A 21078-nucleotide genomic window follows, 5' to 3' on the forward strand; every position below is an offset into this window, starting at 1 on the left:
AACAGTTTGCAGTAATAGGATTAAGTCATGCCCCACTACCTCATAAGCTGAAGGTATTAAACCTGCTCACTGCTCTGATCAGAACTGATTTAAGAGTTGGGTATGGCTGGGCTGGGCTTCCCAGGTGGCTCAGTGGTAAAGAATCCGCCTGCCAGAGCAGGAGGCGCAGGAGATAAGGGTTCCATCCCTGGGTCAGGAAGATCCCCTGGAGGAGGAAATGGCAACCCACTCCAGTATTCCTGCCTGGGAAATTTCATGGACAGAAGAGTCTGGAGGGCTACTGTCAATGGGGCATAAAGAGTCAGACACAACTTAGCGACTAAGCAAGCACACATTCATGGCTGGGCCTCTGAATGCAAAGGCATTATGGGTAAGGGGCTGAGAACAGAGAGACTGGAATTAGAATAAACATAACAATTTCCAGGTCCATGCCCAATTCCAAACTTGGGAAAATATCTACTTCCCAATGTGAATTACATTTCTACTGTCAAGATACCTGACCTACCTTAGTGGCGTGGGAAAACCCCCTTCCTTTACACATTACATACAATGTAATGTAATGTATAATGTTCAATACAAGTGTGTTGACTGATATCCAGTGTAAGGTAAAGGATCGCCCTTCATCTTCTTACTGTCCCCCAGTGATCCTCTTGGAGAATCACTTCCTCCACTTTGCCAGTGAGCACCTCCCCAGAACAGGACACCTACTCTAGACAGCCTGCAGCTGGGTTGGTTAGGAGCTGGCTGCATATGCTCCAGCTGGCCCGACCAGCTTGACCAGTGAGACGCAGGGCGAGGCAAACCAAGGACTCAACAGTCCTGTGCAAGACAGCCAAGCTGGCTTCTCTATTAGGCCCACGAAAGACTACAATTCCTCTTCAGCAAAGTGGAACCGACCAGGAACCTAGAGATAAGAACCTCAGGGATGGGTTTTCCTGGTTGGCTTTTTAACTTTATATGGCAGTGAAAGACCAGAGTGTTTTAGTTGTTTGCATCTTCCCACATTCCAAGTTTTCCATCAAGGATGTCTCTGGCTATCAGGGAAAACATTAGCAGCAAGAGGGGGAGATTGGCCACCTTTTATTTCTATCAACTTCAGAAGCATTGCTTTTTGCCAAACTGCCTACCCCACACGAAAGGATTCTCTTTCTTCTGGTTTTGATGTAGTTATCTGGCAAGATAGATGTGACTTTTCTTAGCATTTCCCTTTCTCCAGCCAAAGCACAAACACACGGTCTCATTTCTATAATTCTTTAACCTACAGGAGACTTGTGCACTTGGGTTGATGGCAGGTCTGTTGGGGTCCTTCCTGGAACAGCTGAAGAATCAGGGGTCACTTCCTCATAGGCTACGTGTCCAGACAAAGACATAAGCCCCATGAGATGAGGGTCTGCACATTGGTCTTACAAGCCCTGTGTTCCCAGCACTGGTCATAATGCCTGGTACATAACAGGTATTCTGAGTATCTAATACTGTAGATTACAACATCTTTCCCCAAATTTTCTCATGGGACACTAGATCCAAAGGATGCTCAGCAAAAAAAAAAAAGTCTATTTTTTGATAAAGTGAGCTTGATAAGGGGCTTCCCTGGTGGCTCAGCAGTAAAGAAACTGCCTGCCAATGCCGGAGATGTGGGTTTGGATCCTGGGGTCGGGAAGATTACCTGGAGAAGGAAATGGCAGCCCACTCCAGTATTCTTGTCTGGGAAATTCCATGGACAGAGGAATCTGGTGGGCTACAGTCCATGGGCCCACAAAGGGTTGGACACGACTTAGTGACTAAACAACACAATCTTGATAAATTCTGCACATCAGAGCCCCTTTCAAGAATCCCCATTCAAGTTAACCTACTTAAGAGGCTTTTCAGTTTTTCTGTAAAGAAATACAGATTCACCCTCTACTGCTTCCAATAGTCCTTCAAGCGACTATTCTAGACTTTCCCCTGAAATCATTAATACACAAGCCTGATGAACTGTAACTTTCAACTCATCCTGGGTGCAAATAGGGATAACAAGCTCCCTTCTGCCTTCCTACGGTGTATTTCAATGCCTAGGCACAACCAGGTGGATTTATTTCTGGAGAATGATTGTCTTCAATTTAAGTTTCATAGCCTAATAGTATCTCAGGGCATTTACTTTGCATTTAAGATGAAGACCACAGATTTGTATATATTATGGAAATAGACTATAGTTCCCATTTTGATAAGGAATGTGAAAGCCCAGCCTAGTCACCAGCACTGCCATGAGGGAGTGATGGAATGTGTCCATACATTGACATGGATGGTCTTTACCTAAGTATAAGGAGGACTTTCATTTTCATGCATGCATGCTAAATCATTTCAGTCATGTCAAACTCTTTGTGCCCCATGAACTGTAGCCCACCAATCTCCACTTCCCATGGGATTCTCCAGGCCAGAATACTGGAGTAGGTTGCCATTTACTCTCCAGGGGATCTTTCTGACCCAGGGATTGAACCCATGTCTCTTATATCTCCTGCATTGGCAGGTGGGTTCTTAACCACTAGTGCCACCTGATAGATGTTTAAAACCCCAAAATGTTTTAAACATATCAGTGATTCCAGACCCAAGAATTTATCCTGAGGATATGTGTAAAGTTATCTTATAAGATTTCTTATCAACTGTGAAAAATTAGAAGCCATTTAAATGTCCAACAGTATGATCTTAATAAACTACAGTACATGATATACAACAGAATAAAATTAAAAGCCATCATTTATTGAATGGTCTGCCAGACACTGCTCTGTAAGGGGTTCATATGTGTTAACTCAATCCTCACAACAAACCTATAAGGCAATTCTATCTCCCTCTTTTTACAGATGAGCACACAAAGGCACAGAGTGGCAGAGTAAACTGCACGAGGCCACATGGGGTGGAACAAGGATTTCAGCCTGGGGAGCCTGGCTCCAGGGCCCATGCCCTGCATCTGTACTGGACCTCACTTTCAAGAAGAATGCATTCAGTTCAGTTCAGTTGTCGCTCAGCCGTGTCTGACTCTTTGCAACCCCATGGACTGCAGCACGCCAGGCCTTCCTGTCCATCACCAATTCCTGGAATTTACTCAAACTCAGGTCCGTTGAGTCGGTGATGCCATCCAACCATCTAATACTCTGTCGTCCCCTTCTTCTCCTGCGTTCAATTTTTCCCAGCATCCGGGTCTTTTCAAATGAGTCAGTTCCTTGAATCAGGTGGCCAAAATATTGGAGTTTCAGCTTCAGCATCAGTCCTTCCATTGAATATTCAGGATTGATTTGTTTAGGATGGACTGGTTGGATCTCCTTGCAGTCCAAAGGACTCTCAAGAGCCTTCTCCAACATCACAGTCCAAATGCGTGGGTGTGTGCTAAGTTGCTTCAGTCATGTCCAACTCTTTGAAAACCCATGAACCACAGCGTGCCAGGCTCTTCTGTCCATGGGATTCTCTAGGCAAGAATACTGGAGTCGGTTGCCATTTCATTCTTCAGGGGATCTTCTGACCCAGAGATACAACCCACGTCTCTTACATCTCCTGCATGGCAGGTGGTTTTTGTTTTTTACCACTGAACTGCCTGGGAAGCCTCAAGAAGGATGATGTTACTTCAAATACCCATAACTTCATACACATATATACAAAACACAGTAACAGCAAAAATGGAATGTTCTCCACTTTAAAATCAGTAATCTTCCTTTTTGCTTTATTGCTCATCTATATTTACTAAATTTTCCACAACAAGTATCTGATATTTTAGTTCAAAAATAAAAACAATAAAAATTGGTGCTATTATTTTGACTGGAAACCAAACTCCTAGAGTCAGCTCAACATAAAATGCAAGCCAATACACTGCAGAAGAATGGGAGCCCGGCAGCACGGGGAGGGCTCCTCCAGGGCCCAGGGTCCAGGCCTCTAGTGGTACACACCACCCATGATCCCGTAAACCAACAAGCTCTCTGCGAGGAACAGAGCTAAACAGAGACCATCTCTTGGACCTTCCTTCAGCTAGCTTCCAAACCTCAATTTTCTCAACCCAGCCAGGTTTTATGATTACCAACAGTGACAGTGAGTTTCAAGTCCATAGTCTTTTGAAAACTTAGGAAATAAGGTAAGTAATAAATGGGAGGAATTGGGACTTCACAGAGTCTGTGTGGACATGGTCTCCTGCAAAGAGTGCACTCAATATGTAAAGGTTAGAACTGCATAGAATCTTAGAGATAAAACTCAAATATCTTCATTTAGCAAAGACTGCAAGACTCAGAGAGGTTGAGTAACTTGTACTCAGTTACCTGGACTGCCAGGGGCCAAACCAGAATTAAAAACCAACTTTTTAGGGCCTAGTCTATACTCCCGCCATTCAGCCATAACTACCTCAGGGACTTGGGCTCAGCTGAAAGAAGGGGAAAGGTATTGATTAGAAAAAAAACAAACAGATATTTTATGAAAGCCGTTTTCTATTCACTCTTATTACACTACCAGCATTTACAAAAGAGAAGTATACAGAGTAAAACGTGAGGGCCTCCCTCCACATACCATAACTCCCTCCACCAAGAAGTGATTGCCACAGTCAGTAATTTTGGGTGTCACCTTCCAAACCTCTTTCCATCAGTGTCATACATGTATTTAGCAGTGTGCTAGAACCAGTCTGAATCGGTCGTTGAGAGTCAAATTTTCAGGAAAGTTGTGAGCTGGATGATAAATGCAGTCATTATTAAAAATTAATTTATATAAACTTACAATTTAATTACATATTTAAAAAGATAAGTACTCAAAACTTCAAAAAAAAAAAAAACTGCATCACTTCCCTTTTCGTTTTTTTTTAAACTACATTTTACTATTACCTATGTTCTTGGGGTTATTTACATTTATCACATTTGTGTGGTGGATAAACGAACAGTGCATTACTGCTCATCTCTTTCCAACTTCACGTCTCGTGACAACGTATTGTAGAATCCACTGGAGTGGAAGTGTTTACAGCAAGAAACTGACATACCCTACAAACCAGGGCCTGCCCCACCTCCTCCAAACAGCCAGTTTCCAAGCATTTATTGGCACACCATGATAGATATATTTTTTCAAGTATTTTTTCTCATCATAAATAGACTACAGAAAAAAATTTAAATCTGTTAAATGTATTTCTTTTCTCTGTAGAAAATAGAGCAGAAGCAGGTGAAATATGTTGCCATGAACCTTTTTTCTAAACTATTCTTCCCTTCATTTTCTCTCAATTACCTCCTCCCTTGTTGCTCTAGCCAGTTTTAACTAAATCCCAGTTCTTTTTAACTTCCCTCTTCAAGTGTATCCTGCCTGCCCTCTTCTATTCACCCCATACCTCTCAAGTCTTAAAGAAAGAAAAAGCATTTTTAAAGATAAAGGTGAAGTTCTCCTAAGGTAATTAAGAGACAACACAACAAGAATGGCTGGGTTGGCTTTGCCATGGTCAGCGCTTTACTGCAGCTCTGACCCTCCTAGGCTCCTGAGTGTCAGAGGGAAAGCAACATACTTAGTCCTCTTTGTTTACACACCAAAAGATTAGGTTTCCTCAAATTCCTAAGCAACTTCAGAAGATTAGCTTTTAGATAGGAAACTTCATAGGCTGAGTAAGCTGAGAAAAGAAAAAAGAAAAAAATCATGTCACCCTCAAGCAGTTCCATCAAGGGATGAAATTTTAAATCACATCATGTCTCACACCCATTTCTTAGTGCAAAATAAATCACTCGAACAGAGTGCAAGCCAATTTTTACTTTAAAAATGTTGTGTCCTAAGGCTGTCTTCTTGAACTTCAAAAGCACACTTTGTAATTACTCTACCTATCAAAGGAAACTCAACACTTCACCTCCAATCTTCTTCAGCTTGTGTTATCACTTTTAATTGTTAATAAACCACATTAATTTTAAACTGATTATTCTGTTTGGGAATTCAGTGTTTTCAAACAGAATACACTGAATTATATATAAATGAGCTTATTTACGTACAAGCTAAAGTTAAATGGGGCTTTTTCTCACTACCTGTCATTGGTTTTATTTTTAGAAATTTCTGGCATTTCGGAGACACAGCAATTCTTGTCCCTCACTTTTTAAAGGAATAGTTTTCTGGGAATGAGAAAGATTTAAAAATGCCAGGGATTTTATCAGGGTTTGTGTCCAAACTGGTATCATTTGATCCTGGCTGGTGAATCAGCTTGCAATTATTTTTAAGGAAAATGAAGGACTAAAAAATAATTTGCCAAATTCAGGCCACGATATCAACCTGTATTAATCGTTCAGATTTATCTGAATGTAAGCAATCATTACATGCTTTCTTTGCTTAACGAGTTTTTCCCCACCTGGTATTAACAAGCTAAGTGCTTGTTATCAACCTTCCCACCACTGTGGGCACTGGTCATGTCTATCTGACAAAAGCGTTTGTTCACAAACCATATTTTCCCAGCCTGGCCAATTTCCTCTGGTGGTTACTAACACAATGCTCTTGAGATGGAAGCACCTCGTGTTTGTGCTCACTCTGGCACCAAGCTCACAGTTCAGGAGCTCTCAGAACATCCTTCTCTCTGCTCTAACTGCACCCACGGTGCCGAGCCTCCGCCTGAAGGGCGCTCTCTCTCCTCTGCCAAGCGAGCCCAGTTCCGCAGCGCCCTTCCCACTCTCCCGGGTAGCACTGGCAAGCCTGCCTCCCAGTCCCACGGTGCAGGGCTAGCGCCCCCACCCCCACCAACATCCCCACCAGCTCTGTCAAGAGCTTTCTGTGGTGCCAGACGCTACTCTGCGTGTTTTACACGTGTTAAGTAATCCTCACCACGACCTTATTAGTAAGCGCATTCTTATTCTCACTTTGTAGATAAGAGCCCTAGGGCTTGAGAGATTGGTGCCCGAGGTCACCAGGCTGGTAGGAGACAGGGCAGCCAGCTCCAGGGACAGCACGCTGAAGCCCCCTACCACACCTCCCTGCTCCATCAAGCAACCAAGTCACCTACACAATGGCTTCTCCACTGGCCATGCACCTGCAGAGGGCAGGGGCCACCTCCTACCCATTCCTGCAGCACCCAGAGTGCCTGCCATAGTGCCTGGGGAGTGGTAGGGGAACATGAACTGTGTATGGAAGGAATGGACTTTTCCTACCATTTCTAGGTTTGTGAATCGGGAGATGTCTCCACAAGGAGATAGCCTATGGTGCCGTCGGGGAAAGAGCTCACCGAGCTGGTGGCCCTTGATGTACACGGCCTGAAGCCCAAATCTCTCCATTCCTGGGCTATGCAAGGGGAGTAACGTGACTGACTGTGTCAAACGGGTACACATGGATCAAGTATCACCTCCCCTTGAAGGTTATAGCAAGTAAGGGGCCACAGATGGTACTTGACGTAAGTCAGTGATGGAAGCTGGAATAAGCTAGCAGAGCTGACCCTGGAGGTTGGAATTAGCCTATCTTTCTGATTCTTTTATCACTCTACTAGCATAATTATAATTTAAATGTATTCAGTTACTTACACATACCCTATCTTGTACCCAGAATAGTTTATATATTCTGCAGATCTATTAATTGGAAATGAAAAGAAATAAGAAAACAAAACCAGGGACAATAAATGGAACTCAGAATGAACCTAATACAAAAAAAAAAAAAGTACACAACAGAGTTGCTGCATATTTGCTATGACTGTGGCAAAAGAATGAAATATATGTAGCCCTTTATGATGTACATTCACCAAGATGCTCATACTGGATCTTCAAAGAGGACATTCCCTAGTGCTAATGTTATTATGAGCAGATTCCAGGTGAGGAACTGGGAGCTCAGAGAGAAGAAGGAGCTTAACTGAGTCCACACAGTGAATGTGAGTGTGACCAAGGCTAGCCTTGAGGTCAGGAACTGATTTCGAAGTCTGTTCTGAGAGGTCTCACAATCAGCCACACCTGAACCATCTTCCCCACATGAGGGGAAATAATTAACTATAGTTGAAATACCATAGTTATTTGTCCCCTTTACCTACAGTTAGTACAGCATAGTCAGAGAAGGCAATGGCAACCCACTCCAGTACTCTTGCCTGGAAAATCCCATGGACGGAGGACCCTGGTAGGCTGCAGTCCATGGGGTTTCGAAGAGTTGGACATGACTGAGCGACTTCACTTTCACTTTTCACTTTCATGCATTGGAGAAGGCAATGGCAACCCACTCCAGTGTTCTTGCCTGGAGAATCCCAGGGATGGGGGAGCCTGGTGGGCTGCCGTCTGTGGGGTCGCACAGAGTCGGACATGACTGAAGCGACTTAGCAGCAGCACAGCATAGTAACAATAACTGAGGCTATGCGACATCTGCGTCTGGTTCTAGAACCAGTGTTTTGTGAGTCTGATGCTGTGTCCTTGTCCACTCCTACTCACCCGAGTCGCAAGCCCTCCCCGTCACAGCTCAGGTCTAGGCAGCACTGTTTTCCTGAACCTGCTTTCTGGGTTAAGACCAGAAACCTCACCTCCACCTCTTTACTCTAAGTTCCGTGGTTAGAGAAATCTTTTGAGGAGGACTGCTGGGGGAGGGCAGTGGTCCCTGGACAGGGCAGGTCTTCACTCTGCCCAGGGCACAGGGAAACCTGTGGACCAGACTCCTGGTGTCTTGTCATAATCCTGATACCCCTCTTCCCTCTAGTTAGATAGGAACCAAAATATGAATCAGAGGGTCTCTGACATAGGGATCTGAAAAAAAAATGTAGAAGAGATGCTGATAACAGAGAAAAAGAACGACTCACAGACATGTGATTTCTGGGAAGGCTGCTTCCAGAGACAGACCTGCATCTTACGAGCCTCGGTGGACTCTCCTCCCTTCTGCCCCTTCAGCCCTGGCTCTCGCTCCATCACTCCTGCTCCCCCACATGCTAACCTCCTTTCCCAGGACAGCTCCCCACCTGAGCAACCTTAAGGAAGGTGCTTCAGAGGCTGCCTTTCCAGAAGTGTTTCTGAGCACTTGCTGCTGCCGCCAGCATCTACACAAGGTTTCACTGCGGGGTACAAAAGTAGACAGAGTGAAGAAACATAATACGACCCACTTAGACGTGGGATTAGTGGCGGCCAGACACACGGAGAGATAAAAATCCCTCAGCCTCCCGCAGACTTACTGTGTGGAGCGGTCCAGCTGATGTGCTAGCCATCTTCCCTGAACAATAAGACAACAGAATGCTTTCTATTCAGGGACAGGGTCACTAGTAACGCTCTGGCCAACGGCACAAACAGTCTGGCTGCCCCCACTTGCCTGTCTCTCCTTACGTGGCTCTTTCCTGGCTGCGATAATGGACTGACATACGCACTCATAGATCCTTCTCTTGAGAAAACTGGGAGGTTGAGGGGGGAGCCCCAACATCATCTTCAGGCTATCTGGAGTCCAGCCACTTCGTCTCTTTATAAAACTACCTACAACCAATAAACTGTGGATTTAAAAAAATGCTTGTGAGGGAACAGGAAATAAAATCCAAAGACATCTCAAAAAAAAAAAAAAGGAAAAGAGACTTTGGGAAATAGTTTACTCATCTTCTTACTCAAATACCCTGATAAGATGACCGCAAGATAGCAGATGACTCATTTACTGGAACAAACTTTTGAGATAATGCAGGACACCTTCATTTTACAGATGAAGAAGCAGAGGCCCAAGGAAGGTAAATGACTATCTCAAGGTCACAGCACATAGTGTTAGGACCAGAAACTAAGTGACCAAGACAGGTGGCAGGGATAGAAAAGCGGTGACAGACAGCAGTTTGAGAACCCAGGACTGCTGGGATCACCAGGCTCCTGCAGAAAGGCAAGGCATCTGCACCCTGTTGCCCCCCGCTGGTCCCATACAGTCCCTCCATCCCCGTGGCCTTTCCTACCGCTTCCACCCCTCCCAACCCACCCAGCCTGGGGTGGGTGCCACTTCACATTTACATCGGGGGATGCCGTCACAGGTGATAAGATGCAGATGGGAGGACACAAGTCATTTGAGCCCCGTTCTACACAGCGGGCCCTTTCCACTCCAGGAATGGGCGCAGGCATGACCACAGCAAAGGAAGCCTACTTCTTTTATTTATCCTTATTTATACATGTCCCCCTGCCCACCAAAAAAATAAACCTGTCACAAAAAGATCTTAAGGCAGCTTATTTTTTTAAGGCTTAAGCAACAAAAGTATATGAACTTGAAGTGTTCTAAAAAAAAAAAGTGCCAGAATGAAGAATGAGATCAGGATGCCATCATCCCATGGCAAACAGCAACAACACCCTCTTCACCATGCTTACAAAAACACGTTGCAGAGGAATTGGAGAGAAGACTACAATGAATGTTATTGAGTTTTAGGGGTTTGTTTTTTGTTTTTTAATCAATGTTATCACTTAAGAACTAGCTTCCTTTTCTCTATAGTCGAGCACTTGTAGCTTGAAGTAACAGTTGGCCCTTGATGACAATGCTCTAAAAAAGCCTCATCTGCTTCTAACGATCCCCTTGGAGGCCTCAAGGGATTCCTAAAGACTGGATTCCGATTTACTCACTATTGACTTAATTTACAGACTTTCTTTTCTAAACTCTTTGGTGATGTTTAATAATACATAGTTAAGTTTTACCATAGAAATAAGACTGATCACCACGATGAGATGTATCAAAGGTGGGTAACCTTTGAATCTTCCCAAAGAGGGGGAGTGTTCGGAGCCTGGGTATGCAGACCAGCATCTAAAATCGTATGTTGAGTAACTGAACACATCTGAGAAAAGAGACTCACTGCCACTTAAAATACCTACTCTAGTCTCCAGCACATCTGTGGAGCAATTAAAGAACCAAGTGCACAGTTAGAATTCAGGTCAGCACACAGCAACAATGGGGCTCTTTGATGTGAGGTCAGCTTTGGTCATTCTCATATACTCATTAAACAGGTTAATCAACTTAGTGCAGGACACAGGACAGGAGTAACCAAAAACTTATTTAATTACCATTACCCTGAAAGCATCAGCAGAAAGATCTGCTTTATTTGTTGGATGTAGTGATCACTGTTTCATTGTCAGTGCATTCTAGAGCTAAAGGTGCCATTTCTGGAATTGTGTGCTTTTTTTTCTAGCTAATGAAATGTAGATATTACACTAATATCTGTTAGTATTTATTACTTTTAATTAATATATTACAAAAATAGATGGTCTGGTCCTTTTTCCAAATCCTTGCAAAGATTTCTCTTTCTTGGTTTACATAATAAAGCATGGGTTGAATTTGTGGATACGTGAATATGTAGCAAGTTCTTTACATTTGTTTTCCTCCCTTGAGTTCGGAAGGTGTTTTGTTGCTGCTGCTGTTTTATTTTTATTTTTTAGCTGTGCTGAGTCTTCCCTGCTGCACACGGGGCTTCTCTAGGTGTGGGGACTGGGGTACTCCCCAGTTGTGGTGCGCAGGCTTCTCATTGTGATGCCTCCTCTAGTCTCGGCTCTCAGGCTCCAGAGCACTGGCTTCCAGAGTTGTGGCATGGGGGTTTAGTTGCCCCGCGGCAGGTGGGATCTTATTTCCCAGATCAGGAATCGAACCTGGCATTAGTAGGCAAATTCTTAACCATGGGGCCACCAGGGAAGTCCCAAGAAGGTGTTAATACAACACACTCAGTTGAGTAAACCTCATTCATGTTCTCCTAAGATGTCTAATGAATTACCCTTAAGGAAGGCAGTTAATACAAACGGCTAGTGCTACTGTGAATGCTTTCCTTGAGAGACCTGGGCTTTCGGTCAACCAAGCTTGGATTCTAAAGCAGCTCACTGATCTGCAAATGCTCTTTTGTGGACCGAAGATAATGATAATAATCCTACTCTGCAGGACTGTTGTGAAGACATAAGAAAACAATGCACACAAAATGCTTCGCGCAGTGTTTGGAACACAGTAAAACTTAATGTTAAAATGTTAGACTTGAGTGGGAGCCTAATAGTCACCTAATTGAACGCCATCTTTTTCAGAGGAGAAAAGTGAAGCTCATTGATGTTAAGTGCAGAGTTAATTAATAACATACACGTGAACTGATCAGTTAGAAAAATTATAATGTCATAATAATAGATGTTGAAAGTAATTTCATGAAACCCACTACTAATTTAAAAGAAGAGAAATAAAGATGGGTATTTGCCTATTAAAATTAAAATATGGTATAAAAGCACATCATTTTTTAAAACGTGGCCCTGAAGAAAGAATAAACACTGGTGAAATGAAATACATGGCCCACCAAAAAAATTGTGTTTTTGTATAGATAATCATCCGTGGTAATACTTGAAATTATTCTTCAAAATAGGATATAAAGAGCTAAATATTTTTATAAACTAGAAAATACAGATAAAATATAAATTGATATTTATCAGATCTGTTTAAGGAGGGTATTTTAATTTTTCATTAGTGATAAAGATTACAAAAGAAAATATCTACAGTGTAAAATTTTAATCATCCATTTAAGAAAAATGACTAAAAGTTAAAGTAAACAAAATGAGAAATACATTTTAGCAGACTCTGACGGTTGCCTATCCTGTATCCATTCTTTTTATTTACTAACAGAACTCTAATTTTGTTGAAGTAACAATGCATCCAGCTAAAAACCCTGCTTTAGACATCTTTGCAGTAAGGGTTGGAGAGGTGATAAGTCTGGACAGAAGGAATGTATTGGAGATTGCCAACTGAGGGCATCCAGAAAGGCATCACAGAAGAGACAAATCCCAGCTAGTCCTTGGTGCTCGGCCCAGAGCTCTCAGAAACTCTTTATCTGTTCCGTGCACCCTGGCCTTGTGTCTGTGCATCCCGATTCTAACAGCTGGCACCTGTTACTTTCTTCAAACAGCTCTCTTTGGGCGACTAGAGCCGCTGTGTCCGACGGCCTGGTGCTCACATCCCCATGCCTCCCCCAGCAGCTGGGGCAGGGGTCTGCTACTTTCTTGGAGACGGAAATGAAACAGACTTGTGTAGCTCGTGCTGTGTTCCCCTTGAACTCAAGTTGAAGCACTCCCTTGCTTGGCTGTATAGTCTTCTCTGGGCTGCTTCTCTCATTCCATCTACTTACAGACTTCTCCTAGAACTACTTGCTCAGTAAATCACTAACACGTGAATAGACCAGGGTCTGCTTCTGGGGAATCTGACCTAACACATTCCCTTCTATCTTTTGTTCTTTTACCCTTTATAATGGCACCTTTTTCCTTCCTGGAGCAGAGAAGAAATGCCCAGAGGTTCAGCAGCCATCTGGCAACCATGAGGCAGTAAGTACATTGTCAAAAGTCCATACACTAAGGATGACGTAGCAGAAAAATGAGAAGAGTCTGAATACAAAATGATATGATTAATTGTCATGCCAGTCCTGGACTGATACCCTTAGATTTATTTTTTCATAAGACAGGCAACATCTAACTCATTTATATGCCTGAGTGGCATGTAACACTAGCCCCCAAAAGATGTTCATATTCTAATCCTTTGGAACGGTGGTTATGTTATGTTACATGACAAAGAGGAATTGAGGGCACAGATGGAATGAAGGTTGAAATTCTGGTAACCTTAAAACGGAGAGTATTCTGGATTACACAGGTGGGCCCAATGTAATCACAAGAGTCTTTAAAAGCAGAAAAGAGCTCAGAGCCAGAGCAGAAGATGTGATGATGGAGGCAGAAATGGGAGTTATACTACATGAGAATGACTGAACCTGCCATCACTGGCTTTGAAGATAGAGGAAAAGGTCTCAGCCAAGGAAAATGGGCAGGCTCCAGAAGCTGGACAAGACAGGAAAACATCCTCTCCCCTAGGGCCTCCTGGTGGTTCAGCAGTAAAGAATCAGCATGCAATGTAGGAGACGCTGGGGATGTGGGTTCACTCCCTGGGTTAGAATGATCCCCTGGAAGAGGGATGGCAACCCACTCCAGTATTCTTGCTTGGACAATCCCATTGGCAGAGGAGGCTGGTGTGCTACTGTCATTGGGGTTGCAAAGAGTTAGACATGACTGAGCATGCACGCTATGCCAGGGCCTCGAGAAGGGAACACGTCCTGCTAACACTTTGACTGTAGCCCAATGAGACCCATTTTTGGACCTGTGACCTCCATAACTATAAGAGAAAACACTTGCATTTTTCAAGCAACTGTTGCTGCTGCTGCTAAGTCGCTTCAGTCGTGTCCGGCTCTGTGCGACCCCATAGACAGCAGCCCACCAGGCTTCCCCGTCCCTGGGATTCTCCAGGCAAGAACACTGGAGTGGGTTGCCATTTCCTTCTCCAATGCATGAAAGTGAAAAGTGAAAGTGAAGTCGCTCAGTCGTGTCCAACTCTGGTGACCCCATGGACTGCAGCCCACCAGGCTCCTCCGTCCATGGGATTTTCCAGGCGAGAGTACTGGAGTGGGGTGCCATTGCCTTCTCTGCTTCAAGCAACTAAGTTTGTAATAATTTATTGCAGCAATAATGGAAAACTAAAACATTTATATATACTTGAAATTTTCTAAGAGAGCAGGTCTTCAGTGTTCTCATCAAAAAGAGTCACGATGTGAGACAATGGAAGTGTTATTTAACTTAAGTGTGGCAATGATTTCACAATGTTTCAATATCAAATCATCATATGGCACACTTTAAATGTACGCTATTCTATTTGTCAATTATACCTCAATAAGACTCATGCGAAGAGTTGACTCATTGGAAAAGACTCTGATGCTGGGAGGGATTGGGGGCAGGAGGAGAAGGGGACGACAGAGGATGAGATGGCAGGATGGCGTCACTGACTCGATGGACATACGTTTGAGTGAACTCCGGGAGTTGGTGATGGACAGGGAGGCCTGGCATGCTGCAATTCACGGGTCACAAAGAGTCGGACACGACTGAGCGACTGAACTGAACAGGTCAGGAAGTTAAGATGCTAAGAAATAGCATGGAAATAGGGTTTTCCATAAAAATACATGAAACATTTTTAAATATCAAGAGTCATTATGTTATAATATTACATGAAGAAGCAAGACACAGAATTTATATTGTATCAGTATGTTTCCAACTATATTTTTAAAATAAGCCTTGAAAAAAAGATTCAAGGGAAAGATTTTTCAATGGTGAGATCTAGGGTGTTTTTTCCTTCTTTCTATTACTTTTTTGTATAAGTTATATTCAAATGGCTAGTTGTTTCACTTTATTCAGGTCTCCTTGCTAGGAAAAAGAAAATAAACTGCTTAAAAAATAATTACAATGCAGTATGCTATTTGTAATAATACATGGAAGGAAGTGTAAAGCCAAGGGCTGGCAGAAAGGAACGGAGAACACTGGGAGAGCATCACAGAGGAGCGGGGAACTAAGGGGAATCTCATCCAGGAGCACCAGGGGAAAAGGGTGCTCTAGATACAGGAAGGGCCGTGTGAGCCCAGGGTGTTGCATAAGAAACAGCTGTGATGGCTGTACTGCTGCCTGAGGAGAGAGCAGCACAGGATCCGGTACAAGAAGCCACACCTGAGAGGGGTTTACAACACAGACAGCAGAGTTTGACCTTGACTCTGTGGAGAAGTACTTTTTGGCAGGAAAGAGCCATGATCGTGTTTGTATTTTGTATAAGTTTTTCTGCCACAGTGGACAGGGGACCCAGAGGCATGGGGATAAGTTCGTGCTATTGCAATTGTCCAGGCAAGAGGTCTGAACTGAAGAGCAGATAAGGGAGGTAAAAAGAACAAACTCAACAGATACTGAAAGAAGAGTCACAGAGGACTGAATCAGAGTAAGTAGTGAGGTTGACTCTCAGCGTTTATTGAGCACTTTTCTACCAACTTTTTCCTAGTTTTAAAAATAAATAAAATTAAATTAAAAAAAAATAGAAATAAGAGCCAACATGCACACAGAAAGCCACACAAATGCACGCCGTGCAGCTCCATGAGTGATCACAAAGGGAACACGCCCGTGTGATCACCATGCCACCAATCACTTCTTGGACTACTGGGGCCTCAAAGGACGTGATATCCACGTGCTCAGGTCAAAAACCTAGGAGCCATCTTTCATTCCTTTCTACCCTTCATATCATACATCTCAGCCTTCAGCAAGTCCTGTCAGCTCTACCTTCAAAATATACTCAGAACTCAACCTTTCTCACCATCTCTACTGTTACCAGCCAACCCCAAGCCACTGTCACTTCCAGTCTGGACTCTGGCACAGGCTCCTGCCCATTCGCTCTCATCCCACTCTTGCTCTCCAGATCTATTCTCCCTGCAACCATTGGCATAGTCCTTTTCACATGAGGATTGCATCCGGTCACTGTCTACAGTAGATCATCTCCATGACCCTAGTTCTTTACTCCTCTCTGTACTGGTGTCTTTAGCTATGTAACTTCGCAGTGAACTGCTCACCCCTCTGATTCTGGGCTCAGGTGTGTGTTTTGCAGAGCAGATATGATCAAGAGGAGGCTGGAAATGGCTTTCAGTATTTAGCAGTTTTTGTTTTTGCAAAATCATCCCTGAATGGAGAACAATCCAATTCATGGTATCGCCGCGTCCTCCTGATCTAACATGCCTTTCCAGATTGCCTTGCACAGTCTTGCCCTATACCCACCGTGGTCTCTGCCTCCCCGGCCCTACTCTCTGGCTCTCGGAGTCCAGGCCAGGATCCCACCTTTCCCCTGGGCCCTTCCCTACCCACATTGGCCCATGTCAGTCTCGCCCACTCTGCTAGGTGCCTTTTAGCAATCTCCCCCCACCAACTCCACATTGGCATCAGATAAAAAGGAATCTCCAGGCTCTCTCACTATGTACCTGTCTCCCTCCCCACTTCACTCTAGACTTTATTCAGCTGCCCTTCCCATCTCTGCCTTGTCCTGGAAATTGACCACTCAGCATCATCTTTGGGGCTCATTTTGAGTCCCTTACAGCTATGCTGCTGCTGCTGCTAAGTTGCTTCAGTCGTGTCTGACTCTGTGCGACCCCACAGACGGCAGCCCACCAGGCTCCCCCGTCCCTGGGATTCTCCAGGCAAGAACACTGGAGTGGGTTACCATTTCCTTCTCCAATGCATGAGAGTGAAAAGTGAAAGTGAAGTTGCTCAGTTGTGTCCGACTCTTAGCAACCCCATGGACTGCAGCCCACCAGGCTCCTCCATCCATGGAATTTTCCAGGCAAGACTACTGGAGTGGGGGTGCCATTGCCTTCTCCGAGAGGCCCACACACGTTTATGCAAAAAGGGACTTCCCTGGTGGTCCAGTGATTAAGACTCCATGTATCCCATGCAAGTGGCATGGGTTTGATGCCTGGTTGGGGAACTAAGATTCCACATGCCATGCAGTGCAACCAAAAAAAAAGAAAAAAAAAAAATAATAAAGATATAATAATGAATCCAGCCTGGATTATATTCCTCTTTGTTCCCTATGTTTGTAGAATATATATATTTTAATACTTCTTTAATGGAGGAAGAGGCCCACAAAGGGAAAAATTCTAAGACAACCAAAAGTCATAATACTATCCTGGTGGTTTTTAGTATATTATCATCTTCTGTGGGCATGTAAGTGTTTCAACTTAACTATAAATGCCTTAAAAATGAGTATTGCCTAGACTTCCCTGGCTGTCCCAATGGTTAAGACTCTGTACTTCCACTGCAGAGGGCACAGGTTCAACTCCTGGTTGGGGAAATAAGATCTCACATGCCTCATGGCATGGCCAAAAAAGAAAAAAAAAGTTAAAAAAATATATATCGTCATTCAGTCGCTAAGTCATGTCTGACTCTTTGTGACCCGATGAATTGAAGCATGTCAGACTTCCCTGTCGGAGAAGGCAATGGCACCCCACTCCAGTACTCTTGCCTGGAAAATCCCATGGATGGAGGAGTTTGGAAGGCTGCAGTCCATGAGGTCGCTAGGAGTCAGACACAACTGAGCGACTTCACTTTCACTTTTCATTTTCATGCATTGGAGAAGGAAATGACAACCCATTCCAGTGTTCTTGCCTGGAGAATCCCAGGGACGGGGGAGCCTGGTGGGCTGCTGTCTGTGGGGTCGCAGAGAGTCGGACAGGACTGAAGTGACTTAGCAGCAGCAGCAGACTTCCCTGTCCTTCATTGTCTCCTGGTGCTTGCTCAAACTCATGTCCATTGAATCAGTGATGCCATCCAACCATCTCATCCTCTGCCACCCCGTTCTCCTCTCGCCCTCAATCTTTCCCAGCATCAGGGTCTTCTCCCATGAGTCTGGCCTTTTTTTGCATATTCATTTTCCCTACAGAAACTTTCTTATCAGATACTTGTTTTAATTGGCTGAGCATGTGCAACATGTTGCCCATAACACAGAAAGGTCATGGCTGCATTTTCTCTATTCTAGCATCAAAGCTACAGATGATAGACCATGTGAGCCCCAAACAGTAGCTTAATCCACATAAAGACAGTGATGATCTCCCACTGTTGGTGGGAAGTTCACAGTCAGGTAGCATTCTCACACATTATTAGAGGCAAACGAGAGGAGGCGGTGATTCTGCTCATTCATTCATTTAGGGGAATCCTGGCTCCTCTCCTCTCACTAGTTATATGGCCTAGGTAAGTAATTTAAGCTCTTTGCCTAGATTCCTGAACTGGAAACTGGGGAATAAATAAGGCACTCACTTCAGAGGGCTGTGATGAATAATAAATGAGACAATCCACTTCAAGGCCTAGAATGGTGCCTGGTGAACATGCTTGAAATGGTAGCTGTCAATTAATTAGACAAAAAACTGAGTGCCAATATGTTTATTGATTGAATGAACCAAACATCTAGAGTTCATGTCTCTGGGCTCTCTTTCTCTGCAGCACTCCTCCGTTAAGCACACCAGCTGTGGGAACCCTGCATCAGTCTGACCCAGCCACATAAACCAAGCACACTGGTATTCCCTGGCCTTTGGTGGAATGAAGGCGCTTTGAAGGTTTCTCACCCTGCCAAGTGTCTGCTGGCTGAAGAGAGGACTTGTCAGTGTCCCAAGGGTGGGAGATGACTGCAACAGCCATCTAACTGGCCTCCCATGCCCCAGCATTGCCCCCACTTCAGGGCACTCTCCACAGAGCCGTGGGCAGATCTTTGTGAAGGTGTGAGTTAGGTCACATCACTTCCGTGATCATCTTTGAAAGGCCTCTCCCTGTATTTCAATAACAAATCCTCAATTGCTGACCAAGCTCTCAGCCTCCTACCCCAGCCTGCTCTCCACCGTCTCCTTACCCACCCCCCACCCCAGTCCATACTCCAGACTTGACCTTTGTTTGTCATTTCTCCAAGCAGCACTTTCTCTTTATCCACAGATAAAGGCCTGCCTAGACCTTGGAGTTCCCTCTGCCTGGACTGTTTCCTCTTTTCTCTTCACTTGGCTAGCTCTCACTCCACCTGGGGAGCACTCTGATTTCCAGACCAGATTACACTCTCCCGCTCTGCTCTCCTACAGCATCTAGCTCTTTCCCACCATCACTGCAGTCTGTCGTAATTATCTGCTTAAAGTCTGTCTATCCCAACAGAGCACAATCTTGCTGGGGTCACCAGAATGCCTGCCTTGGTCTTGGCGGAATCCTGAAAGCCTCCCATAGTGCCTGGCTCATAGTGTCTCTCAACACCCTGGCTGAAAGAATGAGTTAAAAAATTAAAGAATAAAGTCCCAAAGGGTGGGGGGAACCAAAAATGAGTCTCCACGCCAAGCATAAATCTGCATTCACTAAAACAGAGGGGGAGCAGAGAATAAGAGGGATACAGAGGCAGCCCCCCTGTGCCTCAGTTTCCCCATCTGTAACTGAGGACGCTGAAAAGCCTATCTTACAAGGCTCTTGTGAGGATTAAATGAATCAACAGAAATAAAGCACTTAGAACAGGATGTGACATATGCTGGCACTGTACATGATTATTATTTTCATTATTCACATGGGGCATTTTTCCTGGATGGTGTAACTCATTCCACACAGCAAATGCGGGAGCAGCTTACTGAAGCATGCATGCCCAGGAAGGGGAGTCTGAGGACTGGCAGGCAGTGTGCAATGCCCCATCCTAGAGGGGTACCAAACCGGAATGGCTGAGGCTGCTCCTCCCTGAAGTGTCCTGTTATCTCCAACATGGTCCTGATGTGGAAGTTACGACCCTGCTCTCAGGAAATGCACATAACTCACTGCTGCATTTTCAGCCCATCTGGAGAGCTGGGCCCAATGAGTATTCCGTCTTTATCCTTCCCAGTCCCCAAGAATAACACATCAAAGAGCATGTTTGCATCCCTACAACAGATAACAGCACTGCCATAAGCTTCAGGGGCCATGCACGCTACAGACAGAATGAATTAATAATTTCATGTATTTATAAAATATAAATTAACCCAAGAAATGTATAACTCCAAGTGAAATTCCAGCTTTTTAAAACTGAACAGAGAAAGACACTTTGATAAATAAAAGGTTAGTAAATGTTCATCATGTGGTATCACCAAATTGGAATTTATCACATGGAACAAATCGTTCCTCTCTGATAGATAAACGTAGATACACAGAAGCATCAGTCTCTGGGGATGAGGAGGGTACAGAATCCAGACAATTGATTTTTTAAATTACATTTGATTATTTGATGCCCTTTTTAACAATAAAAAAGCAAACAGAATGATCAGTAAGGATTCTGAAGGCTCTTCTGCATTTATATAAGCGCAGCAAATTACTTGTAAAAACCATGGGCATTTACCTCTGTCTTCGTGTATAACATACCATGTCTGTGTGGGACCCAGTTTGCTTTGATGGTAAACAGCTCTCTTCTCTGAAACCTTGCTTTCTCTTGCTCTGCTCTGGGTTGAGAGGTTCCCTTAATAGCCAAACTAGTTCTCCTGGAAAAAGAAAAAGAAAGTAGTGAGAGAAATGTATGTATCAGACTTCTTTCTTTTTCATAATACTGTAATGATAATTTACATTCATATTCAAAGATATAAAGATCCATACACTAGCTTTGTAGAGAAGTAGTCAAAACATAAAGCAGTCCTCTACCATATATATTTAGTGTTATACTAAATATACCACAGCAAAGACAAAAAAAATGTATGAGTCTATTACCCAAAGACATAGTATACTAAAAATTATCCTTTTTCCTTCCTGGGTCTCAACTCCAAAACAGAACAGTATGCATATGGATGAAAATCCTGCAGATATTTATTTACATTGATTATTTATTACTGAGATTGGGGAT

The 21078-nt window shown here is 43.9% G+C and overlaps 1 long non-coding RNA gene across 4 annotated transcripts in view; it reads right to left on the reverse strand.

The window, feature by feature from the left end:
• Positions 1–21078, reverse strand: part of LOC109560120 (uncharacterized) — a 231463-nt gene that overhangs the window by 182017 nt on the left and 28368 nt on the right. For all 4 annotated transcript variants that reach the window (XR_011567084.1, XR_011567083.1, XR_011567085.1 and 1 more), the window contains one exon: positions 20607–20722. This is a non-coding gene — a long non-coding RNA (uncharacterized lncRNA). The remainder of the gene's footprint in view (positions 1–20606; positions 20723–21078) is intronic.

The sequence above is a fragment of the Bos indicus genome, chromosome 6 (assembly GCF_029378745.1).
Source record: "Bos indicus isolate NIAB-ARS_2022 breed Sahiwal x Tharparkar chromosome 6, NIAB-ARS_B.indTharparkar_mat_pri_1.0, whole genome shotgun sequence".
Classification (NCBI taxonomy): Eukaryota; Metazoa; Chordata; class Mammalia; order Artiodactyla; family Bovidae; genus Bos; species Bos indicus.